The sequence below is a fragment of the Cupressus sempervirens genome, chromosome 7 (assembly GCF_028749045.1).
Source record: "Cupressus sempervirens isolate cs-2001-9-10 chromosome 7, ASM2874904v1, whole genome shotgun sequence".
In the NCBI taxonomy this organism is placed as follows: domain Eukaryota; kingdom Viridiplantae; phylum Streptophyta; class Pinopsida; order Cupressales; family Cupressaceae; genus Cupressus; species Cupressus sempervirens.
Window position 1 is genome coordinate 915,266,714 of NC_143124.1, and position 24,328 is coordinate 915,291,041.

At 37.7% G+C, this 24,328-nt stretch overlaps 1 protein-coding gene and 1 pseudogene across 1 annotated transcript in view; both read left to right on the forward strand.

The window, feature by feature from the left end:
- The window catches only part of MSFC1 (Mitochondrial substrate carrier family protein), a 63,885-nt gene that overhangs the window by 36,936 nt on the left and 2,621 nt on the right, over positions 1 to 24,328 (forward strand). The window lies entirely within an intron of this gene.
- LOC149550504 (monodehydroascorbate reductase 2, peroxisomal pseudogene) lies at positions 5,248 to 9,485 on the forward strand (annotated as a pseudogene).

The following is a 24,328-nucleotide window of genomic DNA, read 5'->3' on the forward strand; positions in this document are numbered from 1 at the left end:
CAAATCTAGCCTTGAACCTTTTCAATGTAATCAATTGCAACTCTGCTTCCATATTCTTCGCTTCAGGCACATAAACAATTGAATAATTGCCAATAGATAAAGGCCTAGCTGAAGTGATGCCAAATCCGGGCCTATGTGACACATGCTGATCACTCTGCACGTCCATGAGTTGTCTTGCTAACTCCATTAGAATGATTCGCTCTGTAGCATACCTAGGTAAGGTATACGGCTCTCCTTTGAAATATCCAACTCTCAAATATGTGAAAGTGGAAATTGAAGAAAAATGCAGCCGTACTGGTTTACCTTTTCCCATGCTGCATCAAACACTCTTTTGATACACAATTGTTTGTCGAACAGATACCTGTAATGTCCAAAGAAGGCATCCTGGACTCTTCTGTAATAGTATTTACTGTTAGCCAAAGTGATTTGGTCATAGTATTTCCAAACAGGTACTTGAAGACGATCACCTTTGGTGGAAAGACTTGAAAAAGAGCCCATGGCAATAGCAATGTAAACTAGATAAGAATTCATGTAAAAAGGTACTAATGTTACTACATTGCATATCTGCTGACAGAGTGCAGTACTGATAAGCTCTCCCCAAAAGATGTGTTCTTTGTTTTCTATAATTTGAAACATAAATTTGTACATCCATGGCTCAAAATCGGAAGAATCCTTAAGACCACAGATTCTGCTGAGAAGAATGATGAGATCCTTGTATTCTTGTTTAAAACTTGACCGATGAAGAGTCTTTGGCCATCTGGAAAAATTGTTTCTCTTCTTGTCTAACTAGTAAAGGTTGACGTACTTTTAATAACTGTCCTTTTGCTCATTCTAACAGGCCAATGATGATCCTTTAGTCAAATCAGCACATTCTGATTTACGAGAAACTTTGAAGATTTGTTCAATAACTTCAGGATCAAAGCTAATGATAACCTTGCCGTCAGTGTCTTTGATATTCCTTGTCTTAGGAGTGAACCACCGAGCGCATCCATAAACAAAATCAGGTTCTCTGGCCGCCATGGGAAATGTAGAAACCAAATGGATGTTGCTTCTTTTAATACGTTTCATCTCATGTGTAGCTAGAGCTTCAATCCTTTGTAGAAAATCAACCACGTCTACATGACCAATCTTCGTGTCCAACACGTTGTCCAAGACAGATGCTACTGAAGGAGCTGTATGAGCCAATTCTTTGTCATATTGATATTTCATCTTGCCTTTGGATTTAGATGGCGAGGACATTTCTTGTGCTTGTACTGCAACACAAAAATCCCAAAACACAAATACATCATCATAAGGAATTTCCATGCAAGTGAATTCTGGAGCAGCAGTGAAGATTCGAAAGGGAGTAACTTTCGAAGAGAAAGCATATGCATGTGCAATGAAATGAAAAGTGAAATGGAATGAAATGATACAGAAATGCAAATATGGAAAATGAAATGAAATGGAATGGAATGAAAATGTGCGAAGGTGAAACGCATGGGAATGCGTGCAAAGTGAAAGTTGCTGATTTCAAAAGTGACTTAAAAGTTTTCAGGGCTTTATTGAATGTAACATGTGTATATGTAAATGCAATATGTAACGGAAAGTGGAAAGTGAAATGAGATGTTAATACGAATGAAAGGTACACTTTACATGTATATGCGGGTGGAGGGTAACATGTAAAATATGTTATGAGGTGGAAACATGTACTTAATGTAAGTGCAAATGCATATGTGAAGATGAAAATGAAACATGGAGGTGAGATAATGAGTTATATAGTCACTTTTGGAGGAAGGAATAAGTTAAAGTACACGGAAAGCAAAAATGACATCCTTTTGTCTTTTCAAAATATGACTTTTGTTCAAAATCGGACCTTTTAGATGTAATTACATGTAAGACATTTCGTGTAATCGTGCCGTGCGAATGAAAGCGAAAAGTGAGATGGATGAAAATGAAAACGGAAAATGGGATTACATGCATGTGTGGATGGCGAATGAGATGTAAAACATGTAATCGCATTTGTCGGATGAGATGTGAGATGTAATGACATGGAAATGGAATGTGAAAAATGATAATGCTTTCGTATGTAATGAAGTAAAAACAAGTTTTTGGGAAAAAATTTGCAATTTCTCCAAATGGAGAAAAATTGAAAAACAAGCACACAAAACCAAAACAAAAGAAAAAACATACCTTTGAAAACAATTCAAAACATGCCAAGATGCAATGCACTCCAAAGATGAAATTCGGATTTGGAACTTGGAAGAACCAAAAACATCAAAATGAAGGATAAATTCATATTTAAAGGAAAAATGCACATTCTAAGGCAAAGATTTTTACAAATGACATCCATTCAACAATTTCATGCATAAAATCAGCAAAGGTAAGCATGAATTAAAATGCAAGAAAGAAGTCCACTTACATGAAGAATAAGTGACAAAAATGAAGGAAAAGATGCTCTTTTTTGTTTGAAATCTTCTTCAAAAATGTTGAGAACTTTTCAAATCTTCAAAATTCGAATGATGAAGGGCAACAAACAAGGAGATTATTGTGCAAGATGCCAAAATGTGCCCTAGATTGTCTCCTTGCAACGTTTTGAAGATTTCATGTTCTTGAGATGTTTTTTCAAAAACATGTTCTTCCAAGTAAAAACGTGATTCACCAAGCATAACGATTTGATGTTTTAACACCAAAATGATGATCACAATATGATGTAATCAGCATATAAGGTAAAAATGACTTGGTTGCAAGCAAAAAATGTGATCAAACTTTGAAGCTTTATGGAGTTTTATGCAAACTCGTGCCCTAGATTGGGAGTTTTGAACATGTTTTTGGGCTCAATAAACTGATTTTTTATGAAGGCAAAATGATCACTACTCCAAAATTTTGAATGCAAGTGATTTCATCCAAATCCATGGAGAAAATATCTAGTTATGATCAAAATCGGAGGTTTTTGGAGCAAGAACATGTTTTCTTCACAAAATAGTACATTTTTATTTTCATTACATATTTTAAAACATGTTGGAAGGCAAAATTGGACCTTTTAGAGTCCATTGCATGTTTTAAAAAATGTCTTTAGACATAATCTCACCTTTTGAAGTTCATTGCATATTTTAAAATGTGGAAGACTCCAAAATTGGACCTTTTGGAGTCACATATTTTATAAACATGTCTCACCTTTTTGATGCACAAGCACAAAAACTCAACTTTTCATGTCATTGTATAAAAAAGGTCCACTTTTACAAGCTTTTGATGTAATGGCATGAAAAATGTCCTCAAAGTGAGTTTTTATATGCAATAACATGAAAAGTTTCCACTTTTCATAGTTTTTACATGCATATGCACATAAAAAGTCCACTTTAAGGTTTTTAAGTTATGCATTTAACTTATTTTTATAAAAATGTCATCAATATGGGTCAAAAATAACATTTATGCATCATATTAATCAATATAATTCATAAACATTAAGTTAAAGTGACATTTATATAAGTATTTGATTTAAAAATAATTTTTTTGAAAAGTAACTATATAGTTCTATAGTCACTTTAAGTGAAAAATTAAAAAGTAATTCAACTTAAAATTATAACATAAAGTGCACTATAGTCACTTTAAGTTATAAATTTAAATGAAAAGTAACTTCAAAACATAACAAAAAGTGAGTAAATGTTATATTTTTGAAAAAATGAATGTCAAAATGAAAATATAACATCATTTTTTAAATTCGTACTGTTGCACTTAAAATGTCCACTTTAGAGGCACTAAAATGACCATATCTCTTGACTGACAACTTCGATCAACCTCTAGGTTAGACTGAATCGAAGGGGAAAATGAAAGGCATGACATGAGCAAATCCAAAGGACCAAAAACAAGCAAACACAAACTCAAAAGCAAAGAACGGACTATGAAGGCTTCAAAAATCAAGCAAAGGCTCGATAGCAAGCAAAACAAAAATAACTTGACAAAGGCCTTCAGAAAAACAATTTGATATTCAAATTGAAATGGATCAATCGATCAACATTAAGCAATTGAATATCAAATTCAAGGTTAGAGAAACACAAAACTAGCTCGGAAAAGTTTCGTGCTGTTACCAACGTTTTGTGGTGACAAAATGCAGGACAACACTCTCGGATTCTTAGGCTGCTCTCTCCGACTCTTAAGCTGCCTTCTGTGCAACTAGTTCCGTCTTCATCGCTGCTACCCTGGTAGCTGACTCCTCCTGAGCCCTCTCTGCTGCTACCTGGTCTGCTTGGCTCCTCCAAAGGGCATAATAAGCCTCCTTGTGTATTCAGACTATCTCCTGAGTCAAAGCCTCTATGCGGTTTTGCATACCCATCTCTCTCGTAGAGGCCTAATCCTCGCACATCTTGATAGTCTCTGCACTCGGCCATCCGCGCTCCTTAAAACAAATTGTAAAGGCTGCTGGACATCCCACTCAAAACAAACTATAAAGGCTGCTAGACATTCCACTCTCATGAAGGATATAACAAGGGTAGAGTCACATCATAAGCTTCAAGAAAGTATATGTATACCATCCGAAGGGACTATTGAATCATCATAAGCATTATCATTGTAATCATTGTACTTGGAGTGCATATTGCATATATGAATAAAGTCTCTATTCTGTGTTACATCTTAATCCCCGACAACACCTTCCACACGCTTCCTTGTTAGTTGCTCTTCGAGAGTAATCATAGACTTGGCCCAATCTAAGTCCATCTTATATGGCTCTTAATATATTACTAGAGCTTCTTCGATCTCCTTTTCTGAACCAATAGTCCAGTCACCCTTAGTTGTGTACCCCAACATGCTGATCTCTGCAGTCTATACCTTTCTCTCCTTGTATGGTTTCAATTTGGATCCATTCATTGGCTCCTTGATAGATCTGTCTTCCAGAGTTGCAAGTTTAACAACCCCATTATTCCCCACTTCTCTCACTTTATATGGTTTGAGACAACAAACTTTGAACTTGCTAGGCTTGATTTTGTAACAACCTTTATATTTCAGAAACAACTAGCCCAGTCGGAAATTCATTCGTTGGAGATGTTTACCATGCCAGAACTTCCAACTTCATTGCCCACTATGTTGTCATTAGTCTCTTATCCAACTTCATCATATTGAATAATCTTTCATTGAGACTTTTTGTATCTCCCTATCAATTTTCTACTGTCACCCTTAGACTTGGCATCATGTACTCCATAGGTACAACTTCCTCCCGATCATACATTAGTTGGAATGGTGTGTATCTTGTCATCGCCTTATAAGTAGCCCAATATGCCCAGAGTACAACTGGAAGCCTCTCTTCCCAGTCTCCTACTCCACACATTTTATACAATACTGGGACCAATACTTTATTTGTGGATTTGGCCTGCCCATTTGCTTGAGGAATTACGGGCTCAAGAGGTTGTGGAATTTTCAGAATTCAATTGTTGTGTTCCTAATCGCCTGGTTGACAAAATGTACACCTTGATCACAAGTGATGGATATGGGTATGCCAAATCAGGTGACTATTTGCTTATAAAGGAAATGGACCATGCTAATTGCATTGTTATTAGGGAGTGTCCTTGCCTCTGCCCACTTTGTCAAGTACTTGGTGGTACTATGATGTACCTACATTGTTGTGCGACACTCATCGTAAGTGGTCCACAATGATCTAGGTGGATTTTTCCATTAAAAATTCATGTTCCCAATGCTTCCAAAACCAATGTTAGATCAAAGTGCTTTCTAAAACAAACCTAATGCAACTTGAACGAGGCCAATTGGAGTCTATTCGTGGAAAACGTGAGTTGATAAGGTTTGACCAAGTGATAGTTGACTTTGGCAACGTAAAAGTCAAAAAGAAAGTCGGGGGATTTGAATCCACAATCGCCTAGCACTAACCTTTTTACCTTTATCACTGCACCACATGCGCTTTTGGTAACATAAGTGGCGCTAATAATAGTTGAACTTAATTTCGCTCCACTTGTGCCCAAAAAACAAAGGGATGGTGGTGGTGGTGGTGGGGGGGGAGGAGTGGGGTGAACTTGTGAACTCCCTCGACCATATGCTTTAAAGCTTCCTATATTGCCAATGTGCCACTTAAGTACTTTGAAGATAATTTGGCGTTGTTTATTGTTTTAGTACATATCTCAAGCAAAGTGCGCAATTAAAAAGGGTCTGTGGTTGGAACCACTGACCTCCTCCCTATTCTCAAGCTCTGACCATAATAGTAGGCAAAAATTGTGGAAATGACAAGGGTAACTCTAGATTTAAACATTCAGCAACCCATATTTAACAAAGATCACATATTGAAACAAGCTTAAGCCTAGGTAATTGTATTACAAGCTTAGGATTTTTCTATGGGGGGATATATTTTGAGTTTATTTGTATGGATTTGGTTTATTTTTAAACATATCATGAAAAAATGGGAGATTGGGAATATTTTGTAAATAATATGGCTATGCACCATATTTGGTAAATTTCATGTATAAAAGGGGGGTATGGCATTGTGAAGAGTTAGTTGGAATTGGAGAGAAAATTGTCTGAGTGTTCTTCCAAGCTTCTGAAGATTGTAATTATGTTTAGGAAAGAGCTTGAAGCTTAGTGCAACCAGATGCTTATGGATTGATGCCAAGCTATTGTAATTGTTTTGGGAATCGAATAAAGGACCGATCACTCTGCTTGGAGGACCTAGAGATCTAGCCTTATCAATGAACTCCGTAATCAGTTTTGTGTTTTGTTTGTTCTTCCTCTCTTTTAATTTCATCACTTTGATATCGCTATGTTCATTTAATCATTTTTATAATTTTTTTAAGACCTTCAGTTAAGCTTTTGTGATAATCAACCTTCATGTGCAACAATCACTGATCCTAATATAACCCGATCAAGTGGTATTAAGGCTTTTTGTGACTAGTTTGTGCGGGGATGAATGTTAACAAGAGCCATAAGTAAGTGAGGCGAAGGCACACTTGCGGAATATAGCCCAAAGATTGCAAAAAGAAGGAATTTTCCATGTTTAGAGATGGCAGTTGAAGAAGGCCAAATTGAATTTGATGGGAAAGCCTTTTAGAAGACATTTCTTGATATGAAGTCGATGGGTGAAGTTCTTTCCAAGAAAGACAAGAATGATAGGATGAGGAGAAAGGAATCACATCAAAATTGGAGGATAAAAGCAAAACACCAAGAGGTGGTGATTCACCACCCAAAACTCCTCGTTCTACCCTTTCTTCGTTTTCGTCTGTTAATACTTTTGAGAGCACCCATAGGCTTGTTATAAATTTGGATGTACAATTTGAGTTATCTAAGTAACTGTGGGGAGTTGAATGTTGAAAAGCTAGATGAATGGGTTGAACAAGTAGAGGTCTATTGTAGGATACAAGGCCTACTTGAAGACTCCTCTAGGATTCAGTTAATCACTCTCTGGTTGGGAGATACATATCTCACGTAGTGGGAGAGTAGGACTCGGGAGGAGCTTGCTCACTATGGTAATGCTAATATGACCTAGATGGAATTTGTTGTTGCTCTCAAATGTTTTTTTACCCTTTAGTTCATTTGCAACAATTGATAATGAATTGGAAAATATTTAGGCAAGGTAAGGGCCAATCTGTCCTAGAGTATACTAATGAGTTTAGAAAAAGGGCTATTGCTTTGAATGTTCCATTTTTGTACTTAGGATAACTTGCTTAAGTACATAGGTAGTTTGCAATCTTACCTAAGACATTTTATCCTAGTTTTGAATCCCAACAACCTAGATGAAGCATTGGTCCAAGCCACCGACTTAGAGTTAAGAGGTAAGAACACTTTCAATGATGATTTTTCAAAGAAACCATTTAAGCTTGAGGGTAAACCTAAAGGGAAAGGGAAGAAGACAACAACAGTAAAGAAAGGGGATGCTAAGCCCACATGCTCTCATTGTAAGAAAGAAGGGCACAAAGATGTGAAGTGTTGAAAGTTACATCTGAAGTTGAGGCCAAAGTGGTATAGAGGTAACAAAGGTCCAAAGAAGACTGCTGCGATAATCCAATAAGATCTTGGATCTGATTCCAGAGATGAAACAAAAATAGTTGCTACCGGAACCCAAGGTACAGTAAAAGGTAAAACTCTCTCATTAGATGCATTTGTTTCTAATGCAAGTACAAGTAAGGAAAATTATCCTCCTAATGCTGTGTAGCGTACTATTAGTACCCCTATTTCAAAACTTCAAATATTTGGTTGTCCTGGTCGGTTTTCCCATAAGTTGCCTGAACTTTCTTTAAACATGATGTTGTAAAAGATGAAGATCATAATCTTGAGATGCAGATGTAAAAGTTTTATGCCTCGGATTCAGAAGTTCAAATGTCAGAGTTCAGATCCAAAGTTCAAGGTTCAATGGCATGGCTCCTAGTCCAAAGTGCCTAAGCCTCGATGCTTAAAGAATGAATGTGATATCTCTTGTGAAGAAAAACCATTATAGAGAATGATGCTAGCAGCTCGAGTATGCAAGGGTTATGTGGTTTGAAAGTCATGACTTCATTATTGACAATCTCACAGAGAAACAAGACTCAGATGATGGTATATCTATGAAACTAAGTGCAGATGAGCATGAAGATGATTCAGAAAAGGGAAGTGAGAGCTTTTCCACAGAGATAGCACAAGATGAAAGTACATTAAGCCCATAAGGTATTCTGTTAACTGATGGTGAGCAAGAAGTGGCAATCAGGAATAAAGTTAACCTCCAGAGAACTCAAGCACCATCTCAAGCTCTAGGTGCTACAAGTTTTACTTTGTCTTTAGGTTGCTTCCAAAATGCTCTATCTGCTGCAAGTTTTACTTCCTCTATAGTTGGCATATAACAAATGATGACAGATGATGCCAATATTCTTGGGAGAAGTAGCATGGTAAGATATTGCATGCCATCTTGCAATATTTCTTCTTGAGAGAATGCTGCTCGGTTACCACATTTCCATACATGCCTTGGTTCAAATGAGGAGTGATTGACACCAAAGTGGTATAAAGAACATGGAATCGAGTTAGTTCTCGGAACTCATGTAAAATCAGCGGATGTAAAGGGAAAGACATTGTTAACTGCATCTAGCAAAACCATTACATTCAAAATTTTAATTGTTGCAACTGGGGCCCTGGTTTTGAAGCTTGAAGAATTTGGAGTGAATGGATCAGATGCTAAAAGTATATGCTATTTGTGAGATTTAGATGATGCAACCAAACTTGTGAATGTTATGGCCTCATGCACTGGGGCCAATGCTGTTTTAATTGGTGGTGGATACATAGGCATGGAGTGTGCTGCAGCATTAGTTACCAATAAAATACATGTAACGATGGTGTTTCCCGAGGAACACTTAATGGCTCGGTTATTTACACCAGAGTTAGCAGCTTTCTATTAGGAGTACTATAGGAGTAAAGGTGTTCAGTTCATAAAGGGAACTGTAATGTCATCTTTTGAAAGGGATTCAGAGGGTAAAGTTGTTGCAGTGATTTTGAAGAATGGAATACGCTTGGCTACTGATCGTGTTGTGGATTTGCAGTTTGGAGCTTGAACACACAGGTTTATGATGAATTTTCTCCATTATTGCTACATCAAGTTGAAACACGATACTTTGTAAAGTTTGGAACATTTGATGAATCAATGGATGATTTTTTTTTTAATAAAATCAAGAGTCAACAATCAGAGCAACAGCATAAAGCTCAAGAGGACTCAGCAATGCAAAAACTTAATAAGATCCGTTTGGATCAGGAAAATTGTGTGCAAGCTTTGGAAAAGGAAGTTGATCATTCTATAAGGAATGGCAGAAAAATTGAGCCCATGGCGCTTTAAAGCTCTGAACCATTTGCAGGGAGGCACTGCAACCCGGGTCAGCATGCGACAGTGCCTCTGCTAAAGGCAATTGAATACAGTATAGCAATAATTGGAAGCAGAAAGTTAAGAAGAGCTTTCGCTACATCGACACACACAGATATCTTCGAGATGCTTTTGGGGATCAGTATAGTGCTACAGATACTGTTATTAAAGAACCAAGAAAACTCAAGATGGTTTTCGTTCCAAAGTCAGGAGAGAAACCATTTGAACTTGATGTATATGATTTTAAAGATGGAGGGGTTGTGGCAATGACTATGTTCAATGTTGAGAAGTCTATTCGAGCCTTTGCTCATTCTTCAATGGTGACGGCATATTCCAATAAATGGCCTCTCTATTTCACTACGAAAAATAACATCCTTAAAAAAATATGATGGCAGGTTCAAGGACATCTTTCAAGAAGAATATGAAAAGAAGTGGAAAGACAAGTTTGAAGAGGCAATTATTTGGTATGAGCGTAGGCTGAAAGACGACATGGTACTCACTCCTTGAGAAAGCCATTTGATGGTGGTTTTCGAAAAGAAAGAGATGAGAATAATATTAGCAAAGAAGGCTATCATGCGGGCCTCGAGGAATTCCAGTCTGCTCTCTCAACTTTTACTGGATACAGTCATTTGAGGGTCATTGCAGAACTTCGACATAGGGATCCATTCCACAATGCAAATATTGTATCAAGCATAGAGTTTGATAGAGATGATGAATTATTTGCCACTGCTAGTGTTTCTAGGCATATCAAAGTGTTTGAGTTTGCTAAAGTTGTAAATGAGCCTGCAGGTGTGCACTGTCCTGTTGTTGAGATGGCTATTCGGTCAAAGTTAAGTTGCTTAAGTTGGAACAAGTATATCAAGAGTCATATTGCAAGCAATGATTATGAAGGAAGGCAAAAGGGCAGAGTTAATTCCTTTCCTCTTCTTTAGGTTTTAAAACCATTCGATTCTGTGCCTTTTGATATTCATGGGAACTGAAAGATCAAGAGTTCCTACGAACTCTATGCATTGTAAAACTCTATAAATACTGGAGAAAAACAAAAGGAAAGGGTTCTTTTTTTTCTGCATACAGTCAGAGAGCTGGAGTAGAGGAGAGGGCATGTTAGTTTAGGTTTTTCATTTCATTGCATATAGGGATCGGAAAATTTGAGGTGTGAAGTTGGTTGCAGAGACAATCAAGTCTAGTGCCATTTATTTTCTGTCCAACTGTATCTGGTGTTATTTCATTATGTTGAATTGGGAATGATAAATAAACAGAGTTTTGTTTCATTGTTTTCAATTTAACCAATCAGTAGGATAATCAGAGTTTTATAACTGGTTGTGGAATTGCATCAGCTACTTCATTTGCATTTCGTAACTTGCATAATCATTCTTCAATTGCATTTCATAATCTGCATCTTTCATAATTGCTTCGTTGGGAAATTCATAAGATTATGAAGGTCACAGCATAGCATTTTTGCATTTAGATCCTGCCTGAGATTTCACTTGCCTGGGTGGAACTCGGTTTCCTCTGCTGTTCTCTGGTTAAGAACATACCTGCAGTAGGAATTAGAATTGAATCAAAATTCATTGAATATTTTTCACATAGGGAGCTGTACCTTAATTCAGAGGGAAACTAGTTATTCTCAGAAACAGTTTCCCAACTGTTATGTAAAGTTGTTCTTCATTACAAATTGGGCAAATTAAAAGGAGAATCAGAAGAAGAACAATTTGTTTACTAACATGCTGATAAACAAAGGAATGAACTTTTTCATATCCGCATGGTAACCAAGTAGACTAAGATTGACAGTATATTTGATACTAGCTCACAAGTCAATCTGAGTTCTGAAGAGGTGGTTAAGAAATTGAATCTAACTACCACTCATCTGAAGCCCTATCCACTTGGATGGGTATGCAATGATGCACAATTGCAAGTGATAAAAAATGTGCAAACTGGTTTTGCCATCACTGCCAATTTCATTGATGAAGTAGTAGATGTTGTGTCTCTAGATATTTGTGGGTTTGTGTAGGAAGTCCGATTGGGCAGAGAATTAGTACCATTTGTTCAAAGATGGTACAGAGCATATAGTTAGATCACATAAGGTCAAAACTAATGTTGCTTTAGTCAATGCTGGACAAATGAAAAGATTAGTTAATGCGAGCAAAAACTTTGTACTTGTGCTTGTAAAAGTTAAGGATGATGATAAATCCGAAGCATTTAAGGGGTGCAAACCAAAACATAAGTCTGAGTTGGTCAAAATTATATCTACATAAGATGATCATTTTTTAGGAACTGAAGAGGTTGTCGCCCAAGAGAGAGATTCCATTATGAGATGCAACAAGATGTTTCTCTACCCAATATCAGGATGTATTGTTTGTTTGTTCAGAATGTGGAGATTAAGAAACAAGTGCAGGGGTTGGTTGAGAAAGGTATAATACGACCAAGCACATCTCCATGTGGCTTGCCAATTGTTCTAGTGCTGAAAAGGGATGGGACTTGGAGGATGTATATTGACTACCGTGCCTTCAAAAAACTCACGGTAAATAATAGGTATCCTCTTCCGCGTATTGATGATTTACTTGATCAGCTAAAGCATGCAGTTTATTTTACTAAGCTGGATTTGTGAAGTGGTTATCATCCATATTAGGATTGCAGAAAATGACATTTGGAAAATTACATTAAAGGCTATGCAGGGATTATACGAATGGTTGGTAATGCCTTTTGGACTGTGCAATGCGTCAACCACTTTCATGCATGTAATGAAAGATGTATATCATCCTTTCGTTGATGAATTCGTAATAGTCTACCTAGATGATATCCTTGTATCTAGTAAGTCCCAGATTGATCGTGCAAGTCATGTAAAGAAAGTTTTTGATGTTTTGAGAACAAAAATAGTTCCTTTGTAAAGAAGTCAAAATGCGAGTTCACAAAGACGTGTACTTAGGCTCTGTTGTAGGGAATGGAAAATTGAAAGTCAACCCTGCGAAGGTCAAAGTAATTGTAAAATGGCCTAAGCCAAGTATAGTAGTTGAAGTCAGAAATTTCTTAGACATTCAATATTGGAGAAAGTTTGTTTCTAACTTCTCCTATATAGCATTGCCATTGCATGCATTGACAAGTACAAAGAAAACTTTTCAGTGAAGAGGACTTCATCAGAAGGCTTTCAACGCTTTAAGGAAAAGTTAAGCATTGCACTTGTTTTGGCTATGCTAGATTTGCAGAAACCATTTAAGATCGAAACCGATGCAAGTGGGTTTGCCATGGGAGCAGTTCTAATGCAAAGAGGTAAGCTAATCTGTTTTCAGTCTGAAACTTTCTCATCTTTAGATATTAACTATCCTACTTATGATAAGGAACTCTATGCACTAGTTCAGAGTGTTAGAAAATGGAAACAATTTGTAATGGACAAAGAAACTATCATCCACACTGATCACCAGCCACTGCAATATTTGCACTCAGTCAATTTTGCAACAAAGTAGGCACTTAAGGTGGATGTGATTCCTTCAACAGTTTCATTAGTTATTAAGTAGAAGAAAGGTGTCCATAATAAGGTAGCAGATATGCTTTCAAGACCTCTTGGTATGAATGCTTTGGTTATTCTTTAAGGTGTTCTATGGTACATGAAAGCTTTCAATAACGATATACCATGGATTAAAACTTTAAGGATATTTATGCGGCTCTAATTGTAGGCAAACAAGTAGAAGAAAATAACTACCATGTAAAAGATAAACTATTGTATCATTTAGGAAAGTAATGCATTCATAAAGGTGAACAAACGCAAGCAGTTAGAGAAGCTCACACATCATTGATTGCTGGACATTTTGACATCAATAAAACAATGGCTCGGTTGCATAAATATTGTTATTGGCCTCACATGCAGGAAACTGTAACTAAGTATATCAAAGGATGTATATTGTGTGCAACCAGTAAACCTAGTAACAGGAAGTTGGGGTTGTACACACCCCTTCTTGTTCCATATCGACCTTGGCAAAGTGTTTCAATGGAATTTGTTGGAGGACTTCCCATGTCTAAAAAGGGACATGACTATTTGTTTGTAGTAGTTGATAGGCTCAGCAAAATGTGTGTTCTAATGCCTTGTTAAAACAGGTCACAATTGAACGCACAGCTCATATGTACTCCCAATATGTATGGGTCCATTTTGGGTTCCCTACTTCCATTGTATCAGATCGAGATTCTTGATTCCTAGGATAATTTTGGTCCACACTGTGAGATCTCATGGGTACAATGCTAAAGAAAAGTACTACTTTCCTTCCTCATATGGATTGATAGACATATGTGGTAAATAAGACATTTGTACACTTGCTTCGAGGCTACTGCAGCAAACATCTCAAGCAGTGGGATGACAGTTTACACTATGTGCAACATGCATACAACCATGCAACACATTCTCCTACGAAGAGGTCTCCATTTGAGACATGTTTTGGATATCTGCTTGTAACAACCCATTTTCCCGAGTCTTAATTAACAACTAACATACTTAAAGGAATATAGTTTTACTTCAATGTCATAGAAAGACAATTATAACATTTATGTTCATGTGAAAGAGATTTATCATTAAAAATAGTTAAACGCAATTTCTTAACTAAGAACATAAAACACCATCAAGGAATTTACTATAGAAACTAAAATCCACATACCATGGAATTTGAATCGATAAATCATTGAAAGGATGCTTCTGCAATCACCCAAATTAGTCCACAAATACCATTATAACATTATCATATAATGACTTCCATCCAATGCCGCTATATCAAAGTCAAATCACGATTATCCTTAAATACCACTAAATAAAATTAGGGCATCACATACCACCGTATCAATTTGGGCATCGATTACCATTGGATCATCTAGGGCTTCAGATACCATTGTATCACTTAGGGCTTCAGTTACCACTGTATCATTTAGGGCATTAGATACCCACTGTATCAATTAAGGCTTCGGATACCACGAAATTCAATTAGGGCTTCAGATACCACTGTATCATTTCTTTCCTTCCGATTGCTTAACTATGGCAATAACTTAAGATTAGAAAATATGCTCATATTTAATATTCTTATAATGAAAACAATCAATAAATCTATCTCTCGCATCTAGGTGTAAAAATAACTGCAATAATAATGTAACTCAATCAATCTTACCTTCTTACATATACATCATAAAAATAATAATACTTGTTTTCCAACAACAATTGAATGTATAGCTTATCTTTGTCTGTTGTTCGTTCGACAACTTGGGGAGAGGTGAAAGATTGTCAGGAGCTTTACCACCCAACCTCGGACCTTAACTTATTCCCCACACAATCTTTAACGAGAAAGGCCCTCCCTACTCGGAATTGGACTTGGAACATCTGTCATCTACCGAGCAATCCTGGTATCTACACCACTCGTCTTGGTAGCAAGAGATTACAATAACATGACCTTGCGTGAGCTATTAAATGATATTATTCTAGACTAAATTTATCATATCTGACTTTCATTTTCTAAGTCATTATAGACTCCATCTCACCTCTTCACCCTTTTCCATGGCTATACGGCCGGTGAATCTTAGGTGTTTGAATCTTAGAGCAATCAGCTCTGTCTGTTGATCCCTAACAAATTCATAAATAACATATATTTTAGCTTATCACAATCTGTGATTACATGATTATGTTCTTTAAAGATTTCAGAATTGATTGTTGATTCTAATATCCATTGGCACAATACATTTATGGTTCCATACCATGGTTACTTGGCTATCATTTGCCATGAACGAAGCTAATTTTAAAGAAGTTCAATCGAAGATATCAAACAAGGTATCATTGTGACAAATGCTAAACTTGCTGTTTTGAAATTCAATGTTATTATACCTTTATACAAGGAAAATCAAATTGGAAATATTGTTTTCGGGTATTTCACAAAACTTGGACAAATTGATGATATTGTCATGCTGAACCCTTGGCTACTTTGCTGCACCTTACTTGCAAGGATCAAGTCTCAGCTCCTACCAAAATATCACTCTCGATTCCTGGCTGCATATCAGGTGTAATCACATTGTACATTTGAAACCAACATCTCCAGCAAGAACATTATATAGCCGACTTGCAACAAGGAAGATACTGTCAAAAGATTTGCAGAGATTTTGAATGAAGTTGTAAAGATTTGACTAGTGAATGAAATCGGAAAACTAAGAGCAAAAGGAATAAGGGCGGATTTAATGGAGGAATTTGATTTGATAAAGGAAGCTGATTGAGAAGGTAGTCGGTGCTTTTGAAAAGGATCCCTGCCACCTTCTCATGGCTTCAACAATGATAACAATGTATGACAGACTTGAAGCACAGTATTGATTTGAAATGGAGCCGCCATTAACAAGGAAAGATATCGATTTAAAAAGAAACGGGAATGAAAATATATACCCTCCTCAACTCCTCTCACGGCTCCCATATTAAGGAACGAGCCGTGACTTCTTGGCTCCCATCGGTTTTCAAGATTATAAACCATTTGATTTCTACATGTTTTAATTCGATTAAAAGAAGGAAGAGGGAAAAGAAAATTTAAATGGTTGGAAGATAAAGTTGGAGAGGTTATAAGACAGTTCGAGTTTGCCAAATATTAAATTGATTTTCATGCCAAGTGTTAATTGGTTAAAAGCAAGAATATTAAAATGGAAAGAATAGAGTTGGAAGATTATAATTCAAATATTATAATTCAAATGTTGTTATATTTTTGAATATTATTATAATCTTATATTTATATATGTATATGTAAACATCACTTTATTAAATTATTAAAATATGATGGTGCCAAATCATTTTTAAATTTATATGCACGTATATAAATATATCTATAATAAGGTGAAATATCATATTAAATCCTTAGAGGTACATTATATATTTTAACTCAATTATTTTATGTTTCTCGAATTATTTATTTAAATAGCTCATGTGGGTCCCACAGATGTCTCTTGTTTCAAGTTGCTAGGTCCTCAACCCATTTGCCCAGTGATGGTGATGCTTCTTGCCTAATTCTTTTCTAACAGTGCTTCCACCCCTTTGACGTGTTTCCTGCAAGGAAATTCTTCATAATTAAATTATATTATCATAATAAATTATTTAATCATAAATAATTATAACGGTTAACCATCTTCTCAAATCCATGAATTTGTGATAAACGACCAACTGGTTATCCGCACTTAAAATTATAACGACTAACCATCTTACCATTTTGCAAGATTAAACTATCAACTGACTTCATGTGAACCTCAATGGCTATATTTTAAATTAGGTCAAAAATTGGGATGTAACACTGCCACAAACTCTAATGGATTTTTCCTTTGGAAAAGGTGATGTGAAGACAAGCGTCATGATGCAGAGAAGGCTTTGAGGTTCATTTAAAAAATTCAAGCTATTCATCAAGCAGTAGAATCTCAACTGGAGAAGAGCCAAGCCAAGTACAAGGCTTGACATGATAAGCATTGCATACAAATCATCATTTTCAGGTTGGTGACCGAGTTTGGTTACATATCAACAAGGAAAGGATGCAAGGTGAAGGTAAAAAGCTTAAGCCTGTAAAATATGGTCCTTTTGAGATCGTGGAAAAGATCAATACCAATGGCTTTTTCCTTAACCTTCCTTCATACATGCATATCTACTCATGTAGAAAATTTGAAGTTGTATGAGTCAACAAATGATTGTAGATGAAGAGGTTGATGTTCAGATCTCATCAGTTGATATCCTTTCATTTGAGTATATGTTAGAGTTGCAAGAGGATGTCATTCTCGACAGAAATTTCGGGACCTGTTGAAGAGGAGCTGCAAGGTACCTTAGAGTGGGGTTGAAGGGAATGAATCCAAGAAAGGCAAGATGGAAGGAGATTAGTAAAGTGAAGGAATTTTACCCTTGCTTTCTGAGTAATCAAGCTTTCAGAGGTCTAAAAGTTCCCAAGTGGGGATGGTTGATCTAGTTGGAATTTTCCACTAAAAATTCAAATGTTCCCAATGCTTCCAAGACCAAAATCATAACAAAATGCTTTGCAAAACAAACCCACGCAACTTGAAAGGGCCGATTAGAGTACGCTTGCTCAATTTATGGACGATTAAAGTTCAAGGAAAAGGTGAGTTGATAAGGTTTGACCAAGTGATAGTTGACTTTGGCAGCATAAAAGTCAAATAGAAAGTTAAGGGGTTCGAACCCACAATCACCTAGCATCAATCATTTTACTTTTACCACTGCACCACATGCACTTTTGGCAACATAAGTGGCACTAATAATATTTGAACTTAATCTCCCTCTCCCTATTCTCAAAATTGACCACAATTGTAGGCGGAATTGTAGAAGTAATAAGGATAAATTTAGATTTAAACATTCAACAACCCATATTTAACAAAGAACAAATATTAAAACAAACTTAAGCCCCAACGAATTGTATTACGAGCTCATTTATTATGAGCTTCGGATTTTTATATGGGGGAATATATTTTGAGTTTGTTTTTGTATGGCTTAGGTTTATTTTTAAACATATCATGCGAAAATGGGAAATTGGGAAGATTTTGTAAATAATATGTTTATGAACCATATTTGGTAAATTTCATGTATAGAAGGGGATTATGGGCTTGTGAAGGGTTAGTTGGATCAGGAGAGAAAATTGTCAGACTGTTCTTCCAAGCTTTTGAAGATTGTAATCTTGCTTAGGAGAGCTTGAAGTTTAGTGCAACCGAATGCAAATAGATTGATGTCAAGCTATTGTAATTATTTTGGGAATTGAACAAAGTATCGATCACTCTGCTTAGAGGACTTGGAGATGTAGCCGTACCAGTGAACTCCATAATCAATTCTGTGTTTTGTTTGTTCTTCCTTGTGTCTCATTTATAATTTCATCACTTTGATATTGCTATGTTCATTTAATCATTTTTATTATGTTTTGCAAAACCTTCAATTAAACTTTTGTCATAATTAACATTCATGTGCACAGTCACTGATTGATATAATCCGGTCACACAAAGTTTAAGCTAGAGCTTTCGAACAACTCCCGAGGTTGTGAAGGAAATAATGCCATAAAATCTTATTTTAATGACTTTCCTGACCTTTGGCAAGTATTACACCCAAGCACCCACTCCCATGCATCAGTGTGTAGTGGAAGCCACCATAGTCCTGCGAATAATATCTTCCATGCGGTGACATCATGCTCCATGTTCCCTCCTGCCAATCCTTCATGAGATTTTCTTAGCAAGCTTGGTATTTCTTCCTTCATGATGCATCGGTTACACCCAAGCACCCACACACATGCATCAGTGTGTAGTGGAAGCCACCATAGTCCTGTGAGTAATATCTTCCATGCGGTGACATCATGCTCCATGTTCCCTCCTGCCAACCCGTCATGAGATTTTCTTAGCAAGCTTGGTATTTCTTCCTTCATGATGCATCGATGAAGTACATGGTTGGGTTCCATCTTTGTATAATAACCCATTGACAAGTTGGAAAAGTTTGCTTATGTGTGCCAACTTCCTCTGCTCACTCGGAGGTATCTCACCGAGGAGCCTGGAAGTAGAAAGGTATTGGCCAATGTATTCGTACTAGGAAGGTTGGTGCTATTTGGAATAGGTGGACATGTGGGAAGTTCTCGTTCACCTTGTCAGTAGGCTCTCTAGATTTTAAGATCTTCAACAATTGATTGACAATTTAACTCGGGCGTTCAATGATTGTGAACATGAATTCCTAGAGCTGCAATAACCAATGACCTACCCTTCTTTATATCATGGGTTTGTTTACTAAGTACATATAGTCTTGGTAGTCTATTTAGAACATGAAGGGTGTGGCAAGAAGATAGTGCTGGCATTTTTGGACAGCATATACCATGCCCAAAGCCTCCCTTTCTATTGTATTGTAATTCTACTCCACCTTTGACAATAGTCTTCTTGCAAAGTATATTGGGTGGTTTGCACCTCCTATGTTGGCTTGGGCCAGGGTAGCCCCAATGGCACAATTGGAGGCATTCACATGAATGTGGAATTATTTGTCCAATTTGGATAAGCCATAATTGGTGCGCTCACCAATCTTGACTTCAATTCTTTAAATGTTGTTTCTTGTTTTGTACCCCACGTGAACGGTTCACTTTTCCTTGAGTCTTTTTAATGGTAATGAAATTTCAGCGATCCCCTTGATAAACCATCAATAGTAACCAACATGTCCAAGAAAGGACTTCACTCTAGTCACATCCTCGGGGCCTTCCATCCCGATGATAACTATCACATTGTTAGGATCGGTCTTCAACCCCTCGTAGACTATATGCCCAAGTAGCTTGCTTGCGGTACCATGAATCAACACTTTTTTGGGTTAAGTGGCAGTTGTGCCCTTTGACACCATTCCATACACTCACGTAGGGTGGTCAGGTGGGTTTCCTTTCCACTATAAATGGACCAGTCACCCAAGAATGCCTTGAAATTCCCCACAAACATCTTGTTGAAAATATGAAGTGTGATCCTTTGGAAGGTGGTAGGAGTGTTGCACATGTCGAAAGGCATCCTATTGTATGTGTACACCCTATCTTCCATAACAAATGTTTTCAGTTTATTCTCTTTTGTGATGCTAATCTTGCTGTAGCCGGAAAACTTGTCCATGAACGAGTACATTTCATGTTTTGCCACTTCCAATATGTTGTTGGTAAAAGGGATAGTAAACGAATCCTTAATCGTGACAACATTAAGACCTTTGAAATCAACACAAATTCGGATGTGGTTAGCTTCCTTCTTCAGATAAATGACAATGGACAACACCTAATCACTTGTTTGAACTTAAAAAATGATCCTTGGTTTGAGCATCTTCTCGATTTCCATGTGAACCATAGCTGCATAGTTCTTGTTCATGTAGTATGGTCTCTTCTCCACGGGGCGTGCTGTTGGCATAGGGGGGATTCAATAAATGCTTAATTTCGATAGTACACCCATCAGGTTCTTGTACATCCATACGAATACGTCCTTATACTCCAAGAATATCCTGATTGTTGTCATCTTTAGTATAGGGTCCCAATTGTCTCCTACAAGGATCAACGTGGGGTCATCTACTTCCCAAGGTTTACATTTTCTATATTTGATTCTTCATACTTGATTGCCTTCTCTCTTTGGAACTGATGGGTTGAGGTTTCATCCACCCTCACCTCACCTTACTTGCATTGTCCATACTCTAGAGGGAAAATGTCATTTTCTTTGACTTCAACCTCCAAGATCTCTAGCACATTGCAATTGGGGTGAAACACTTCATAGTCCTCAATTTGCTAGTGGATAACTCATTGAGTGAGCAATTCTCTAGCATCAATGCTCCATTATCGGGTTCCATCCCTGCCTTCCTTGTCATTCTCCCCTTTAGATTCAGAATTTGATGCCAACTCCTGGCTCATTGTTTGGTTTCAAAGGTCAATGACAAATTTCTTCCCTTCGCCCTTAATGGAGAGGGTGTTCTTCCAATTGTGGTTGGCCTTCATTGCGATGAGCGACCTTTGTCAAGGAGGGTGTTGTATCCCTTCTTCTCCAAGGAAATGACCACAAAGTCAAGGAAGAATTGTTGGGTCCTAATAGTTACTTTCAAATCCATGAGCATCCCAATTGGTTTTATATTATGTTGTTCAACACCCACCAAGTGGAAGGTTGGTGGCCAAAGTGTTTGTTTTCCAAGGGCCTTCCATTTCCCTTTTGGAAGCACATTTACTCTAGGCCCTCCATCCACAATGCTATTGGTGAGAGTATGTTTCTGCCATTGCTGGGGTTCATCTGACACCTACTGCCAACAACATAGGGTCTATGGTAGCACTTGTTGAAGTAGCTTTTCTATAGGTTTCTTTTTTTGCCTCATTTGTCCTTGGTTGCCAACCTCTTGACCACCATTTGTATCACCAATGTTGGTGATTGCCACCTTCAGTTGTGGTTGTATCTCCAACACGTCTACCACTTATATTGGGACCGTTGCCTGTAGCATCTTCTATATGATGTTAGCTTTTGATGCTGACCATACATGGGTACCGGTCGTGCCACGTGTTCGCCTCCATTCTTCCGCCATTGCCAATTTTGTCTCCATTGTGTCTTCCTTCAATCTTTCCTTATTTGTACGTGGATCAAGGTATGTGGCATTCTTGGCTTGGAGTCTTGTGATTGCAAGGATGGCCTCTTCGGACCATGTTACTTTTATTGTGTTTAATGCCTTCCCCTTAGGGAAGTCAACACCCTAATGGTCACCAGAACCACACCATTTGCATAGAAGACTTCACCCACCTTGCTTGCTTTGGCAGTCTTGTGCAAAGTGACCCCATTGCTACACCTGCGACATTGTATCATGGGCCGTCCCTTTGTGTTGCATTGAATGCAACTTCTTGGGGTGTTGTTGCCTCTTTGCTTGTTGCAGTAATTGCTTGGCAAGGTTTTGGAATTTGTGGGTCTTGGTGGTGTGGTCGAAGGGGTTGCCTGTTCCCCTTGTATGAAGAGCACTTGAGTGCTCCTCACCTTCAGATTGTACGAGTACTCCTTAATGGAGTGTCCCAAAACTTGATAGATGTTACAAAAGGATTTCTTGGGAAAATTGGTTGTGGTGTAACCTTCATTTTTGCACTTCATACACCATACTTAATTGCTCTCCTTCGTCTCTTTGTTTGTTCTCATCTCTTTCATCATCCTCATCATGTCCCTCAAAAGGGCTTGTATTGTCTTGGACTCTCTCTCTCACAATCATCATCCATATTGTCATGATCGCTCACCTTCTTCTTTCCTCTAGATTTCTTATTCTCACTTTCAATGTCCATGGATCTATTGCATGCCTTCTCATAGGGTTATGGAGGTACTACCTTTATTTTTTTCCCAAATGAAGGGGGTGAATCCTTCTGTAAACCATCTCTTCTTCAACCTGTTGGTAGGCCCAAACTATCTCATTTTTTTGCTTGGCAGGTATTATATATTTCAGCTACCACCTTGTCGTCATCACAAAGTAACTTGAAATCAGCTTCAAAGGCTTACTTCTAGCCCTTCCAAGTTCTATCAGCTATTGGAAGGTCCATATACCAATCAATTGCTATACCTTGTAAGGTGATTGGAAAGGCTTTCAACTAGTAATCTTTGTCCTTCCGACCACTCGCCTCCCATATGGTTGCACATGTCTTGTAGTGGTAGGCCAGATCATTCAATCTGTCTCTGCAAAATTTTGGAAGCTTTTGCTTCTTTGGGGTGTTCACCATTCGTTTCCTATGACTGGTACCTTGTGCGTCGTTAGACTCTGGTGGGTTAGTTCCTCTGCTGCGTCCTTGTGTTTCTTTTGCACCTTCAAGCAGGTATGTGCCCCCTTCCCTTTCACCTCTATTGTACACACCTTGGTCGTACTGATACTCCTATCCATAGTTTTGGGTTCTGGTTCTGTCCGCCCTATTCCCATTTGTTTCGATATGGCAAGATTTTTGATGCCATGTATGGTACTTTCAAATATGTTTGTGACCTCACCTACAAGGTCCCTTTCTTCACAATTGACTTCCTCAGAGTGTTGAGAAGGTTCTGTGCGAATGGAGTTACTCTCTTAATTGTTTGCCTCCAACCCTTCTTGTGCCCACGAGATGTCAAGGAGTCTCTTGTAGTATCTTCCCACTAGTGTGACATGGATGATTCCTCAGTAATCACACAAGTGTCACTCCAGGTAGATAGATTGAGAGATCTCCCCACGAGTTGTAGCCGTTGTTGCCTCTTACATTGTTCTCGTACCCGTAGACCTCCTTACAATGGTTTCTACTTCCTTCTCCGTTTTCTCCTCTTCCTTTGTGCGTTGTCATATGTCCTTATTTGGCACAAGGGGCATTAATTTATTGAAAGGGCTAGAAGTACGATGTTTGAGTTCTTCCCTTCGATTACTCTCCTCGTGCCATCGTAGTATTTGCTGCTTCTGGATTTCCCTCTCCCTTTCCTCACACTGTTCTTGGAACTCAAGTAGTGTCTGAGCCAATAGTCTTGGAAGGCTACCAAGAAGATCGTACAAAGGAGCACTTATGTGAGTTTGTCTTGTACCATGTCAAGAGGGACAACTGTTCACTTCACCTCCCTCTGCATGTACTCGTCAACTGCTATGTCCTACACTTGCACCAAGTTCTGTGTCAGTTGATCCTCTCAGGTCATTTTATTCTTGTCCTCGATGTCACTATCGGTTATGAGCACTTGCTGGTCGTAGGTGTGACCCATTATGCCGCCATCCCATCTATTCCTTCTTCCTTAGACATCCAGGTTCAAATTTAGGCAATGACGCCAAAATGTTAGTTGCCTAATTCGAACCAGAGTATACAGTGCATCCAATATTAACCATTCAACAATGCTGCATTCTACACTATAAATGATATCAGAAATAAACATAGATTGCACGAAAGCATATAACACGTGAATGGGTAGAAGGATCTCTTTATTCATAGCATCCCAATTCCAACATTGACACCCAAAATTGTCCTGATTCCCCTTTAAATAGTGTCCTGAGTTGGTTAAGGATACCAATTGTCACACCATTTTGTGACATTTAATTTATTAAATTTCCCTTAACTAAAGTGTTATGATCAC